General features: G+C 44.0%; 1 pseudogene; it reads right to left on the bottom strand.

Annotated features, from left to right (window-relative positions):
* Positions 1 to 8754: 8754 nt before the first annotated feature.
* Positions 8755 to 10225, bottom strand: LOC102239130 (annotated as a pseudogene).
* Between the last annotated feature and the right edge of the window lie 4081 nt (positions 10226 to 14306).

Genomic DNA, 14306 nt, shown 5'->3' with positions numbered 1-14306 from the left:
CTCCACGTGAGTGACATAGGTGCTTATGTAGGTGGGTTCCGACTTACTGCAAAAATCACTTTAGTCATTGCGCCCGCCATAGGAACGGATCTCCGATATAACCCGAGGACCTACTGTATTCTGTCCTTAACAATATGAAAAGTGCCATGTGGTTTAGAAGCTATGGATTGTGACAGTAGGCATAATGTTACAATGATTTCACACAGCAACAAATCTACAAACTAAATTCTCAATTCAGTAATTTAATTCAGCAAGTATTAGAAGAAATGAATATCAAAAGCACTGTTCTTGAAAGAGGGCCTGTGTTACCATAGAGCTCGAAGGCCAAATGATAAGGGAGCCATTCATTTTACCAGAATTGAGGAGGGGGATGATTTCTGGTTGAATCTTAAAGACTAAGAAGGGTTTTGACAGATCAGGAAGGAAAGAAGGAGGAAACAGGTACTCTGATCCCTGCCCTCAAGTGCCTGCTGGATTGTTAGAGAGGTGAGGCTTGTGCATGTGAAACAGAGCAGGGAAGGTGAGAATACAGCCCTGCACCATGTGCCAGGTACTGTGGGGATCAGAGAGAGGCAGATGCCAGAGTCAGGATGGTAAAGACAAGTTTCATGGCAGAAGTGGAACTTGAGTTGGGCCTGCAAGGATTGCTAAGGTGAGTGAAGGAAAAAGCAGGATATCCCAGGGTGGGGATGGTAAAAGGTTAGATAGAGCCTGAGGCAGGAATGTGCAGGAGGCTGAGATAGTGGCAAGGCTAGCTTCCTTGGAGTTGGGTGATTCTGGTAAATTTGGAAGGTAAATGCTTCTTTTTTTAAATCTTTATTGTTGAGAGTATTACAGATGACTCTCTTTTCCGCACCTTGCCCCCCTCCACCCCAGGTCTTCACCACCTTATTGTCTGTGTCCATGTGTAATGCATGTATGTATATAAGTTCTTTGGCTAATCTCTCCCTTGCCCCTCTTTTGCTGAGATTCGTCAGTCAGTTCCATATTTCCATGCCTCTGGTTCTATTTTATTCATCAGTTTATTTTGTTCATTAGATTTCTTGTTCATTTATTTTGATTTTTAGATTCAATTGTTGATAGATATGTATTTATTGTAATTTTACTGTTCATATTTTTAACTGTGAAGCTCTTTATCTGACCTTCAATTCTAAATGATAGCTTTTCTGGGTAGAGTAATCTTGGTTGTAGGTCCTTGCTATTCATCACTTTGAATATTTCTTTCCACTCCCTCTGGCCCACAAAGTTTCTGTTGAGAAATCAGCTGACAGTCCCTTATAGGTAACTAAGTCCTCTTCTCTTGCTGCTTTTAAATTTTATCTTTGTCTTTAATATTTGGCATTTTAATTATGATGTGTTTTGGTGTGGGTCTCTTTGGGTTCATCTTGTTTGGGACTCTCTGTGCTTCCTGAATTTGAATGTCTATTTCTTTCATCAGGTAATGGAAGTTTTCTGTCATTATTTTTTCCAATAGGTTTTCAATTTATTGCTCTCTCTCTTCTCCATTGGCATGCCCATGATGTGAATGTTGGTACACTTGAAGTTGTCCCAGAGGCTGCTTACACTATCTTCATATTTGGGGGTTATTTTTTGTTTTTGTTGTTCTGATTGGGTGTTTTTTGCTTTCTCATATTCCAAATCGCTGATTTGATTCTTGGCGTCTTCTACTCTACTGTTGATTCCCTGTAAACTTTTCTTCATTTCAGGTAATGTATCCTTCATTTATGATTGGTCCTTTTTTATGCTGTTGATATTCTCACTAAGTTCCTTGAAGTTGTCACTAAGTTCCTTAAGTTCTCATTAAGTTCCTTGAGCATCATTATAACCATTGTTTTGAATTCTGTTGCTTGCTTCCATTTTATTTAGTTCCTTTTCTGGAGATTTTTTCTGTTCTTTCATTTGCAGCATGTTTCTTTATCTCTCCAATTTGTCTGCTTCCCTGTTTTTGTTTCTATGTATTAGGTAGAGCTGCTATGTCTCCTGGAATTGGTAAAGTGGCCTTGTGTAGTAGGTGTCTTGTAGGGTCCAGTGACTCAGTCTTGCCAGGCACCTGAGTTGGGCACTCTAGGTACGCCCTTGTGTGGGCTGTGTGCACTGTCCTGTTGCAGTTGAGCCTTGATTGCTGGTGGCATCACTGGGAGGGATTGACCTTCCAGGCCAATCAGCTGTGTGGGCCAGCTGTGACTACAGTGGAAGAGCTGCTGTGTAGATGGGTTCTTCATTATGATTGGGACTCTCTGTGCTTCCTGGACTTATATGTCTACTTCCTTCACCAGGTTAGGGAAGTCTTCTGTCATTACATTTTCAAATAGGTTTTCTTGTTCTCTCTCTTCTCCTTCCAGCACACTCATGATGCAAATGTTGGTATGCTTGAAGTTGTCCCAGAGGCTGCTTACATTATCTTCATATTTTCAAGTTATTCTTCTTTTTGCTGTTCTGATTTGGTGTTTTTGCTTCCTTATACTTCAAATCACTGTTTTGATTCTCAGCTTCATCTACTCTATTGTTGATTCCCTATAAATTATTCTTCATTTCAGTTAGTGTATCCTTCATTTCTGACTGGTTCTTTTTTATGTTTTCTATCTCTATTTTTATGTTTCTTATCTCTTTGTTGAAGTTCTCAGTAAGTTCATCTACTCTACCCCTAAGTTCATTGAGAATCCTTATAATCAGTGCTTTGAACTCTGCATCTTGTAGATTACTTGTATCCATTTTGTTTAGTTCTTTTCCTGGAATTTTGTTTAGTTCCTTTCCTGGAATTTTGTTTTCTTCTTTTATCTGGGACATGTTCCTTTGTCTTTTCATTTTGGCTGCCTCTCTGTGTTTATTTCTATGTATTAGGTATAACTGCTATGTCTCCCAGGCTTGGTAGAGTGGCCTAATATAGTAGGCATCATATAGGGTCCAGTGGCACAGCCTCCCTATTCACCTGAGCTGGGCACTCCAGGTGCACCCCCCTTCTGTGTGGACTGTGTACACCTGTTGTAGTTGAGCATTGATTGCTGTTGGCACATCAATGGGAGGGATTTCTCCCCAGGCCAATCAGCTGGAAGAACTGCCTGCAACTGTGGAGGATCAGCTGTGCAGGGGCCCAGCTCGGTCTTCTCCTTGAGTGTGTTGCTTGTGGAGGTGGCTGGGTGGTGCTTTGATGTGGTCTGAAGTTGTCTACCAGGTGCACTGGTTCTGAGGCCTCCCAGAAGGTATAGGCCAAGATTAGCCACTGCCTGTGTTTTGCCTGGGGCCACCAGCATGAGCTATAATGTGATCTGTAGGTGGCTGTTACTTGTGCTGGGATTGGAGGTGCCCAGGAGAGGCCACACCGAGAACCAAGTTCCGCTGCCATTAGTGTCAGGCCTGGGGCCACTTAGTGAGAGATCCAGGGCACATGGATGCCAGATCCTACTTGTTTGTGAGATTTTAGGAAAGTCTGAAGCATAAGCCAAGACAGGCCATTTGGAAGGAAAAGTCATTGCAAACTGTGGGCCCACGAGTTGGTGGGTGAGGTCTCAGGGAATCACCAGGGGAGGGCAGAGGGTGATAGGTTGATGGAGACTCAGATAGGGTGCCTGCCTGCCAGCTCTGTGGGGGGAGAGCTCAAAAAAGAAATAATGGCCTATGCCAGTATTTCTGTCTGGGAAAAAGGATCTCCTCTAGCACCCACCCTAATGCCAGACACTTTTATTTATTAATTATTATAATATTTCCCATATGAATCATTGTAAACTCACTTTTTGCACACTCTGTATACGCCATATTATAAAGTTATACACCTGAAATTCATATCATGTTTTAAACAATGTTACACCAATAAATTTAATTTTAAAAAAGAACAGAATTGGCAGAAGGATGATTAGAACTTTCTCATGATGGTCCCTGGCTTCAGTATGTGGAAGTAGAGTCTGGGAGTACCAGCCCAAAGAGAAAGTTTTTAAAACACAGGTGGCCTCCCTGCCAGGGTTGCCAGGTGGGCAAGTCTGAAGGAAGGCTGTGACTTCCCCTAAGGTCACTGGGCCCAGGGAGGCAAAGCCAGTTCTATTAACTGCCTGTAGGTGCCTCAGAACCCTCTGAGAAATGCCCTTTCTTCAGGCCCTGGAGAAGGCAGGGTAGCCAAGGTGCCTTCTAGTGTCTTATTTTATTAAAGTATCAAGCTCCCGCTTTAAAGTTTCAGGCCTTTTTTGCCCTTTGGTGGGAGCAGCATGGTGGAGGGAGAAGGCAGGGGATCACACATCCCAAGACAGGAAAACTGCTCCCAGCTCTGCTCCTAACTCTCTGAGGGACCTTGGGTAATTCGTTCCCTTCTCTAAGCCTCTGCTTGCTCATCTGTAAAACTTCAGAGTTGGACTAGATGGCTTCTGGTACCTGGGAGGCTCAGTAAGACCAGACAGTATCAGCCCAGTTAGGACAGATAGGCACCTGGAGTGGTCGTTCAATGATGAGAGAGCAGAGTCTCGGTGACTTCTCTGAGTGGGAAAAGCTAAAGTGGGTAGGCACCTATCTTTCTTGCTGAAGAGGCAACAGCAATGTGGCAAAGGAACCCAAGACTTAGGTCTTGAAGGCATTCCAGCTCTCTGACACTGAGGCCCTGGGTGGGAGAAGCCGGTGAGGGGACCCTCCATAAGGACACATCTAATCACCTGGGTATTTGCTGTCTCTGAAAGGCTGCCCCGCTTTAGAGACAGAGTCTCAGACGTGTGGCACTGCTGAGTCTACGGGACTGCAAATTGGGTCTGAATCAGCAGCCCTGGGCTTCTCAGGCTGTTCACTCTAGAATACAGCTTACGGGGCAGATTCCAGACTTTGGGACAATGTAGAGAGGTGGTGCTGGAGTAATTCATGGGACATGTTAAAAGGGCTCACCAAGTACATAGTGCAAGCTAGGAACACGGCATTCAGCCTGGGAGCTCGCACAGAGACCTTCACGGGGCACATTAGGTGCAAGGTAGGAAGCAGCAGCACTGGGCTCAGCAGTGCCCCTAGAGAGCTGACCTTGTGGGACCAGGAGGGGACTTCAGTCTCAGGTGCAGAAGTGCAAGGGTGTCTGTGGCCACACACAGGGCTTTGGGACGGGGCAGAGAGGCAAGCAGCCAGCTCCTCCCTAGCATTGCTGGCTTTGGAGGAAGCAGAAAACAAGCAGCGGTCAGTCTCCAGACTCCAGATCTGAGGAGGAAACAGGGAAGAGTAAAAGGAGGTCTTGAACAGCCTGTCTTTCTGTGTTTCTCAAACCACCTGCTCTGGAGGTCTGGTTCAGCTTGACCAAAGTCTGCCACTCCCACCTCACGGAAGGGGTTCCAGTGTTGATTTTTGTAAAGGAAGCAGGAAGTGGGGTCCGTTTTCCTGAACCCCTCTGCCATGCTGACCCTGCATGAGGACGGGGACACCTGCAGCCAAGCCCCCACGAGGAGATGTCACAGCAGAGGCTCGCACTATGGGTCTGACTTGTGGCATGGAGCTACCTCTGTCCCCCAGATTTGTTCCCATTTCTTAACACAGGGCCTCAAAAATGGCCACTGGGAAGACATTTGGAGGACAAAGGAACAAACTTACTGTGGCTATTGGCCAAAGTCATGGAGGTCCAGAACCCCTGCCTAGATTGGAAGCCCAGCTCTATCACTAATGGCTGGCTAGCCTCAGGCTAATTACAACACTAGCTTTCCCTCAGTTTACTCATCTGTAAAATGGGGACAATGATAACAGTACTTACCTTATAGAGTTGTTTTAAGGAATTAACAAATTAATAAAAATAGAATGCTTAGGATAGTGGCTAGAACATAGTCTAATGGTATACTATTATTAGAATGATGATGTTATTGTTAATATTATGATGAGTACATAGATCATGCCATGACTCTAGCATTATCTTGAGGTACTATGATCTGATGAGATCTGTGAGGAATGGCTGCATATCTAGGTGGAGCAGATGGATCACAGTAAAATTGGAAAGGTCATTTTCATCACAAAGGCAGCTGCCGTTTAGTGAGCTAACATGCATCAGGCATTGTGTTAATCATTGTGTTAAATGCGTCATATACCCTGTTTTATTTATTTTTGTTATGGGTTGAATTATGTCTCCCTCCCCAGATTTCTATGTTGAATAACCCCCAGTACTTCAGAATGTGGGGTCTTATATGGAAATGGAGCTGTTGCAAATGTAATTAGTTAAGATGACATCACCCTGGAGTAGGGTGGGCCCTTAATCCAACATGACTGATGTCTTCATAAAAAGGGGAAATGTAGAGATTAACAGGCACAGAGGGAGATTGTCACATGAAAATTAAGGCAGACGGCGGGAGGGGTGATGCTTCTATAAGCCACAGAATGCCAGAAACCATCAGAAGCTAGGAGAGCGGTCTGGACTAAACCTTCCAGAAAGAACCAACCCTGCCAAAACCTTGATTTTGGACTCACAGTCTACAGAATTGTGAGACAATAAATGTCTGTTGTTTAAGCCCCGCGTTTGTGGTATTTTGTTGCAGCAGCATAGGAAACTAACACCCTCTTAAATCAGCTTTGGGGGGTAGGCATCATCCTTGGGTTCCCGTGCAGTTAAGTGACTCACCTGAGTTAACAGAGAGTCAGTAGCTAAACCAGGGCTCAGTCTCAGGCCCACTTCCCTCCAGAGCTGCACAGGAGAATCTAAGGATTAAAGTAGGTGGGATGTGCTTGCATGGGGCTTCTTTCCCGTCAGTTAAGACTCCAGGAAGCAAATCAGTTATGAGATTTGAAGCTTTTACCTCTTAAAGCCAGACTTTTATTTGATATATTTATAGTTTCTGTATTTTCCTTTAGTTCTCCCCTGCAGTTAGCACACTCATTTTGAAAGATCCAGCCTACCTTTTCATCTGGGCTTTGGGGCATAAAATGGGAGCAATGCATCCTGGGAGGTAACCATAGGCGTGACAGTAGAGATAATCCTGGAAAAGGTGACTCTGAGGGCTGCTCATTAAGGAACAGCCTCCCACCTGGATAGAAAGGTAACACACATTGTATTATCAGTCACATATACCATGATGGGAATCCATTTATCTGTTTATTTCTTCTCACATTATGAGATAATGTTATTGAGAGAAAGAGGGGTTTTTTTCTTTAATCTGCACCCTAGCATATTTTCTCCATTGATTTTTAGAGAGAGTGGAAGGGGGAGAGAGAGAGAGAGAGAGAGAGAGAGAGAGAGATACACATTGATTGGTTGCCTCCTGCACACACCCCAGTCGGGGCTGGGGATCAAACCTGTAACCCAGGTTCCTGCCCTTGCTTGGGAATCTAACCTGGGACCCTTTGGTATGTGAGCAGATGCTCTAACCACTGAGAAACACCAGCCACAGTGAGAAAGAGAGTTTTGATGAGGGGAGGGTAGAGGAGATTCTGGAGCCAGGGAAGAGTGACCTCTGGTGGGATGCTACAGAGGGCCCCCGGCAAGGTCGGTGAAGGGAAAAGATGGGGAGGAGCTCTTCCTATGATGTTGAGGTGACTTGGCATGTTGACATTAAACCCCCTAAATAAAAATAGCTATGACAAATCAAGCATTGCCAACTTACCTGCTGTCTGTCCTGACTGTAAGTGGTAGACATGGGGACCCAAGCCTGGTCCACCTCGGATTTTTCTGGCTGGAGCTGGTAGTAAAACTGGACTTGAGATGTGAGTTCAAGGCTGTGGACATCTAGGGTGTCTGCTAATTGGGAGGAGAAAATCTTTGTGCAGGAGCTGGTGAGTTCAGGGGCACCAAGTAGCAGAAAAGGAGAGGCAGAGAGTGCGGGAACAGCAGTACCATTGCTGAATCCATTAAATTCACAGCAAATTTCTGAAAATAGAAATCTGCATCCATAGCTTACTCTCATTTAGAGAATGCCAGACACCAGCAGACTCCTGAAGCATTTGGTATGTCCCCATGATTTGCAGAAGTGAAATATTTGGGCTGAAAAATCAATTCAAAAAATGAAAACAATCTGATCAGGCATGCTAAAAATTTAGCTCTTTGGTTCCTAGTTGATTCATTTTTATTTGATAGCAATAATATACTCTGAAATAAATTACATACCATATTTCCAAGACAAGATTTCAATATATTTTAAACACAATTTGGGAAGGAATTCAATATGCCTGAACCATCATAGGCAAGATGCTAATCTTGTAATCATGAGTTTAGATTGGAAAAAAATACCTGGTAGAGAGGACTAGGAAGAGAAAATAGAACACATGTCCTCATACAGAATTATGATTATTTGATGGCAGCACATTTTTTAAAAATGCTCATTAAAATTATGAAGTCTTCAATGTGTAGTTTGAGAGGATGCCTTTGACTTTCAAAATAAGTACAAATTAAAGTCTACAAATCTTACCATTTTTAACACATTTGTTTGGAGGGCTGAATTGAGTTTGGGTCCTGGTTGTATCACGGACTGTGAACTCAACATCCACTTTTATTTTATTTTTATTATTATTTTTTAAATTTCCAAGGTACTTTATTGTTAAAACAGGCCGGTTTTGCCAATGCACAAGCTACAAATGCTTGCCTGGCAGCTGAGGGGCGCTCTGCAGTAGCCTGTTTGAGAATTGAATAAAAATCCATATAAAATAAATATTCAAATAGTTTCCACAGGAACACATAAGTGTGCCCCGTCACTTAGGCTTTCCACCTTATTCCATCTGTGCCAACCCCACTTACAAAGACATTCCAAACTAGCAATAATTAAGTCAAATGGTCCTCCCAAATCCCTTAAGTCAAGCTACACTACATAACAGCCACAGGAACGGCGTCTACACGTTTACCTAGACTGACGCACAGGCTGCTGGGAGGCGCTCCATCCGCTCTCCCAGGCACAGGACACAGGCAGGGCACCAGTGTCCTCCTCCGCCTCCGGCGGGAAGTCGTGGTTCTGGACTTGCTGCATCAGTTGCCATGTCTCGGCCCTGACATCATAGTAGATCCTCGGCCTCTGGAACCCATTGAAAGTAGTAGCAGCAGCCACGGTGTAAGCACCCATATTTTCCAAGAGCATCCAGTCCCTCACATGCATATCGGGCAAGACGCAGCGCTCAACGCTGCGATGGAGGCCGTCACAGGTGGGTCCCCAGATGCTGGATGAGTAATACTTCTCATCTGGTTTGGGCCTTTCTACAGAAGGGATTTCACGTGCGCATGATCATAGCGTATTCCATTAAATGATCCATATACTCCATCATTCACGAAATACATAAAGGTCTTCTCGCTTGACTCGTCTTCATCATCAGAGCCTGTTTGTTCCTTTAAGACAGTTCCAGTTTTTTTTGGCAAAGATATTAACTGCAAGTGTGAAAGCTGATGCAACATAGTATCTGCCTGGCTCAGCTATGAGTGTCACTCCTGAGTCTGATGGAAAACACTTGTCCAGGGCTGGGTTGATTACACTGGTGACCTCCTCAAATTTAAGCTTTGCATCCGCAGATCCAGGAAAGCCACCACCAATATCCAGCAGGTACATGTTGAATCCACTCTCAGCCCCCATGTCAAAGACACAGCGGGCATCAGCGATGGCCTGCACAAAGGTCTCAGAGTCAGGTCAGCCACTGCCCACGTGGAAGCTGACACTGATGACATCAATGTTTAGCTCCTTGGACCATTCCAAGAGAAGCCTGCTGGTCTTGAGTGTGGCACCAAATTTGACACTGAGAGGACAGACCGCTTTGGAGTCATCGGTGGCAATCCACAAAACCAGCTTTTGCCTTTGGATGTACCCTGGCAACTTTCATCAGCTCAACTTCGCTATCGAAAGTCATCATCTGGACTCTGTTATTGGCAGCATACTTAATCTGAGATACTTGTTTACAAGGGTTTGCATACGTGATCCTCTCTGGAGCACCCCAAGACTCTGCACCAATTGTATTTCAGTCTTGCTGGCACAGTCAAATCCCGTCCCGGTGGCATCTAGGGTCTTCACTATGGTCCTGCTGTCATTGCATTTGACTGCATAAAAAGGAGTGACCTGAGGAAGACCTTTTAACCATCTCGATGTTTCTTTAGAATGTCTTCCAGGTCTGCAACATAGAAGGCATCCTTATCATTGGAAGAAGAGACTTCATTAATTTTTTGATCCAGAATGTCTTTGGCAGTAAAGCCCTCATTGAGGAAATGGCAGTCAAACTCTTCATTACTAACGTTGTTTATGTTCATGGTTTCTGGATGTTCCGAAACGAAATGCAACACAAAGAAAAATGAAGAGATGGGACTTAGGAAATTACTGCCAGCTGTTCACCAGCACGGCTCTGCGGAAACTCCCGGTCCACAGAACTTCCAGTCCACGGGAGACAGGTCCTCTCGGTGCAGCACTGGGAATGCCTCGGAGCACCTGACACCTCATGCCGACCCCATGGAGCCGCCGCCCAGCACACAGGACCACCGGCTGCCCCCGTCAGCTGCCTGTCCAGCCACCCATCGCCTTGATCCCTCCCGTGGAGACCGCCAGCCCAAGTGGTGCTGGAACACTGGCAGAGGGGTTGCAGCAGAGGCTGAGGGGACTGAAAAAAAACAACAACATCCACTTTTATATGAAACTAGTGCAGTGGTCAGCAAACTGCGGCTCACGAGCCACATGCGGCTCTTTGGCCCCTTGAGTGTGGCTCTTCCACAAAATACTGACTTCTGCGCATGGGCCACGAAGTTTCAATCGCACTGTACATGCGTGCCCGCACGTGGTATTTTGTGGAAGAGCCACACTCATGGGAGCTGCATGTGGCTTGCGAGCCGCAGTTTGCCGACCACTGAACTAGTGCATGAATTCATGCACATTGAAGGGAAATTAATGAGAAAAAATATTTTGGTATCACTATTCGCCCTTTCTCTATAATAGAAGTGTCAACTAAATTTACGATTGACAATGACAGATGGAAACACACACATGCGATTGGCGCCAGTGAGAACTTTGTATGTATTGCATATGTGCGAGTCAAGTTAGCCTTTTATTGATATAGAATAAACTTGCTTAATTAGACCTGCTTTCTGATTTAGCTAAATTTTTTCCAGCCCAGTGAAGCACCCCAACTTCTCTTTCAGGTAATTGTCAGGAACGCAGCAGTAAATATCAACATGAAGCAGATTATTATTGTAGATCATGCAGGGAGAACAAAGGGTAAAATATTTAACTGCAGCAGTGTTTGAGTATATTCTGTGCAGTGAGAAAACCTGAAGTCATTTTCAAGGTCCATCATTTCTTATTTCTTTTCAGTTGGGTCAAGTTCCTAAGCTTTCTAAATCTTCATTTTCCAACTAATGAAAAGAAAATAGGATTCCACTGAGTCTCCTATCTACCTACTCCAGGACTTTTGTGAGATCAAATGAGATGAGGCACAGGAAAAGGCTTCATAGACATTTGGTTAAAGTGTAAAATGTTTGCACCTGGCTATAAACCAAGTTGGTTTCCTGGGCTGAAGAAGCTCCCAGGAGGCTAGTTGCTAGGGAGAGGAAGCCGGGTGTTGCTACGTGACGTCATTACCTGGTGCCCACAGCCACCGTTTGAGGGCTGGGCTGGGCTGTGGTCTGCGTTTTGCGCCATGGGGTCTTGGCAACATTGGCTGCGATTTGGTGGGCTGTCACTCTGGGATGGTGGCAGGGCCTGTGTCCCACTTGGAGGAAGCCAAGTGTTGCTTTGTGGGCACCAGGTCCACAGTGCCATTTCTCTGTAAATGGCCAGTGCATGTCACTGCAGCTCCTGCATTGACCATCTGGCCCTGGTGGTCAGTGCGTGTCATAGTGACCAGTTGGATGGACACTTAGCATATTAGCCTTTTAAACAGGGGTCCTCAAACTTTTTAAACAGGGGGCCAGTTCACTGTCCCTCAGACCGTTCGAGGGCCGGACTATAGTTTAAAAAAAAACTATGAACAAATTCCTATGCACACTGCACATATCTTATTTTGAAGTAAAAAAACAAAATGGGAACAAATACAATATTTGTATTTGCATGTGGCCCGCGGGCCGTGGTTTGAGGACCCCTGTTTTTAAATATATAGATATCCCCATCACTGCCATGGATGGACTACAAACTCACTATAGAGGACTGTGCTGGCTCCCACTCAGAAAAATCCTAGCACATCACAGCCCCCATGCTCAGACCCTGTGGCTTTTCTCTCACTCCCTTTGAGATCTCATCTATTCCAGGGTTTATAATTCCATATGAATGCTAATGACTATCAGATTTATATCTCCAACCCTAAATGTCTCCCCTCAACTCAGAATGACAGAATGACAGAATGACTCCATCCAGCACATCCACTCTCAACTCCTCTCACCCAACCTCCCCTCAACTCAGAATGACAGAATGACAGAATGACAGAATGACTCCATCCAGCATATCCACTCTCAACTCCTCTCACCCACTCCCTTTCCTGTCTCAGTTTTTGGCTCATGTGCAAAACCTTTGTGTCATTCTTGACCCCTCTGTCCCTCCCTCCCTCATCTTTAAAAATAACAGCTTTATTGAGATATAGTTTACATATCACAAAATTTGCATTTTAAGGTATACAATTCAGTGGAGCCTTCAACCCAGGTATGTGCCCTTGACCCCAATTGAACCCAGGACCCTTCAGTCCACAGGCAGACGCTCTATCCACTGAGCCAACCCGGCTACCTCGCTTTTTTTCCCCCCCCCCCCCCCCCTGTGGATTTGCTTATTCTGGACATTTCATATAAATGCAATCATACAGTACATGGTCTTTTGTGACTGGCTTTCACTTGATATAAGGCTTTCAAGGTTCATTCTTGTTGTAAATATATTAGCATTTCAGTTCTTTTCTATTGCTGAATAGTATTTATTGAATGAATATACCACGTTTTGTTTATCCATTTATCAATTCATGGATATTTGGGTTGTTTCCACTTTTGGTCTATTATGAATAATGCTGTTATGAATTTTCATATGCAAGTGTTTGTGTGAACGTGCTTTTATTTTTCTTGGGTATAACCTAGAAATGGAAGTGCTAGGTTATATGGTAACTCTTTGATTAACATTTGAGGAGCTGCCCATTGTTTTCCAATGTGGCTGCATCATTTTACATTTCCACCAGAAGTATTGAGTCACATCCTTACCAACGCTTGTTATCACCTATCTTTTGATTTCAGCCATTCTAATGGGTATAAAGTGGTTTCTCATTGTGGTTTTGGTTTGAGTTTTCTGAATGACTAATGATGTTGATCATCTTGCCATATGTTTATTGGCCAGTTAAATATTTTCTTTGAAGAAATTTGTATTCAAGCCCTTTGCCCATTTAAAAAGTTGGGCTATTTTCACTTTAATTGCTGAGCATTAAGAGTTATTTATATTCTAGATACAAGTTCCTTTACAGAAAAACAGTTTATAGATAAAGGCAAAATTATAGACTTACAGTTATTTATATGGAAACTAATACAATAATTAATAATAATAATGAACTCTGTTCTTTACATACTCACAACTGTAAACCTACTTTTGCCCCATTCTGGATTTTCTCCCATTCTGAAGGTTGTCTAGTCACTTTTATTATGGTGTCCTTTCAAGCACAAGTTTTTACTTTTTATGAAGTCCAACTTTATTTTTCTTTTGTCTCTTATGCTTTTGATGACATATTTAAGAACACATTGCCTAACCCAAGGTCATGAAGATTTACTCCTATGATTTCTCCTAAAAAGTTTTATAGTTGTAGCTCTTCTAACATTTAGGTCTATAATCCCTTCTGAGTGAAGTTTTGTATATGGTGTAAGGTAGAGGATTGAAGTCCAAAATCAAGATGTGGATAGATTTGGTTTCTTGGAGTCCTGATGACTGCCTTCTTGCTATGCCTTCACATGTCCTTAGCCTGTGTGTCCTGATCTCCTCCTCTTATAAGACACAAATGATACTGGATTAGGGCCCACCAATATGACCTCTAATTGCTTCTTTTAAGACCCTTTCTCCAAATATAGTCACATTCTAAGGTACTGGAGTTAGGACTTTAATGTATGAATTTTGAGGGTATATACATCACTTCTATCAATCATTTATTACATAAGTGAGCTGATACAAAACAGTGATACTCACGTCCCTCTGAGGTTCCAGCATCTTTGGTTCAAACTGCTTTGAACTCTTACCCTCTGGCCCCGTGACATCCTGGGAAAGAAGGTGGATGAATTGTGAAAACTTGTCGTATTTATTGGAAAAGCTCTGAGATGATGAATGAAACAAATCAGTGAGATATCTCTTTTTATATAAAAAACTAGAGGCCCGGGGCACAAAAATTTGTGCACTCGGGGGGGGGGGGGGGGGGGGGGCCCCAGCCCGGCCTGGGCCCTCTCGCAGTCTGGGACCCCTCAGGGGGTGAGG

This window comes from Myotis brandtii, unplaced genomic scaffold (genome assembly GCF_000412655.1).
Source record: "Myotis brandtii unplaced genomic scaffold, ASM41265v1 scaffold513, whole genome shotgun sequence".
Classification (NCBI taxonomy): Eukaryota; Metazoa; Chordata; class Mammalia; order Chiroptera; family Vespertilionidae; genus Myotis; species Myotis brandtii.
Note: the sequence above shows the minus strand (reverse complement) of the source record. Positions and strands in the feature narration are given on the sequence as shown.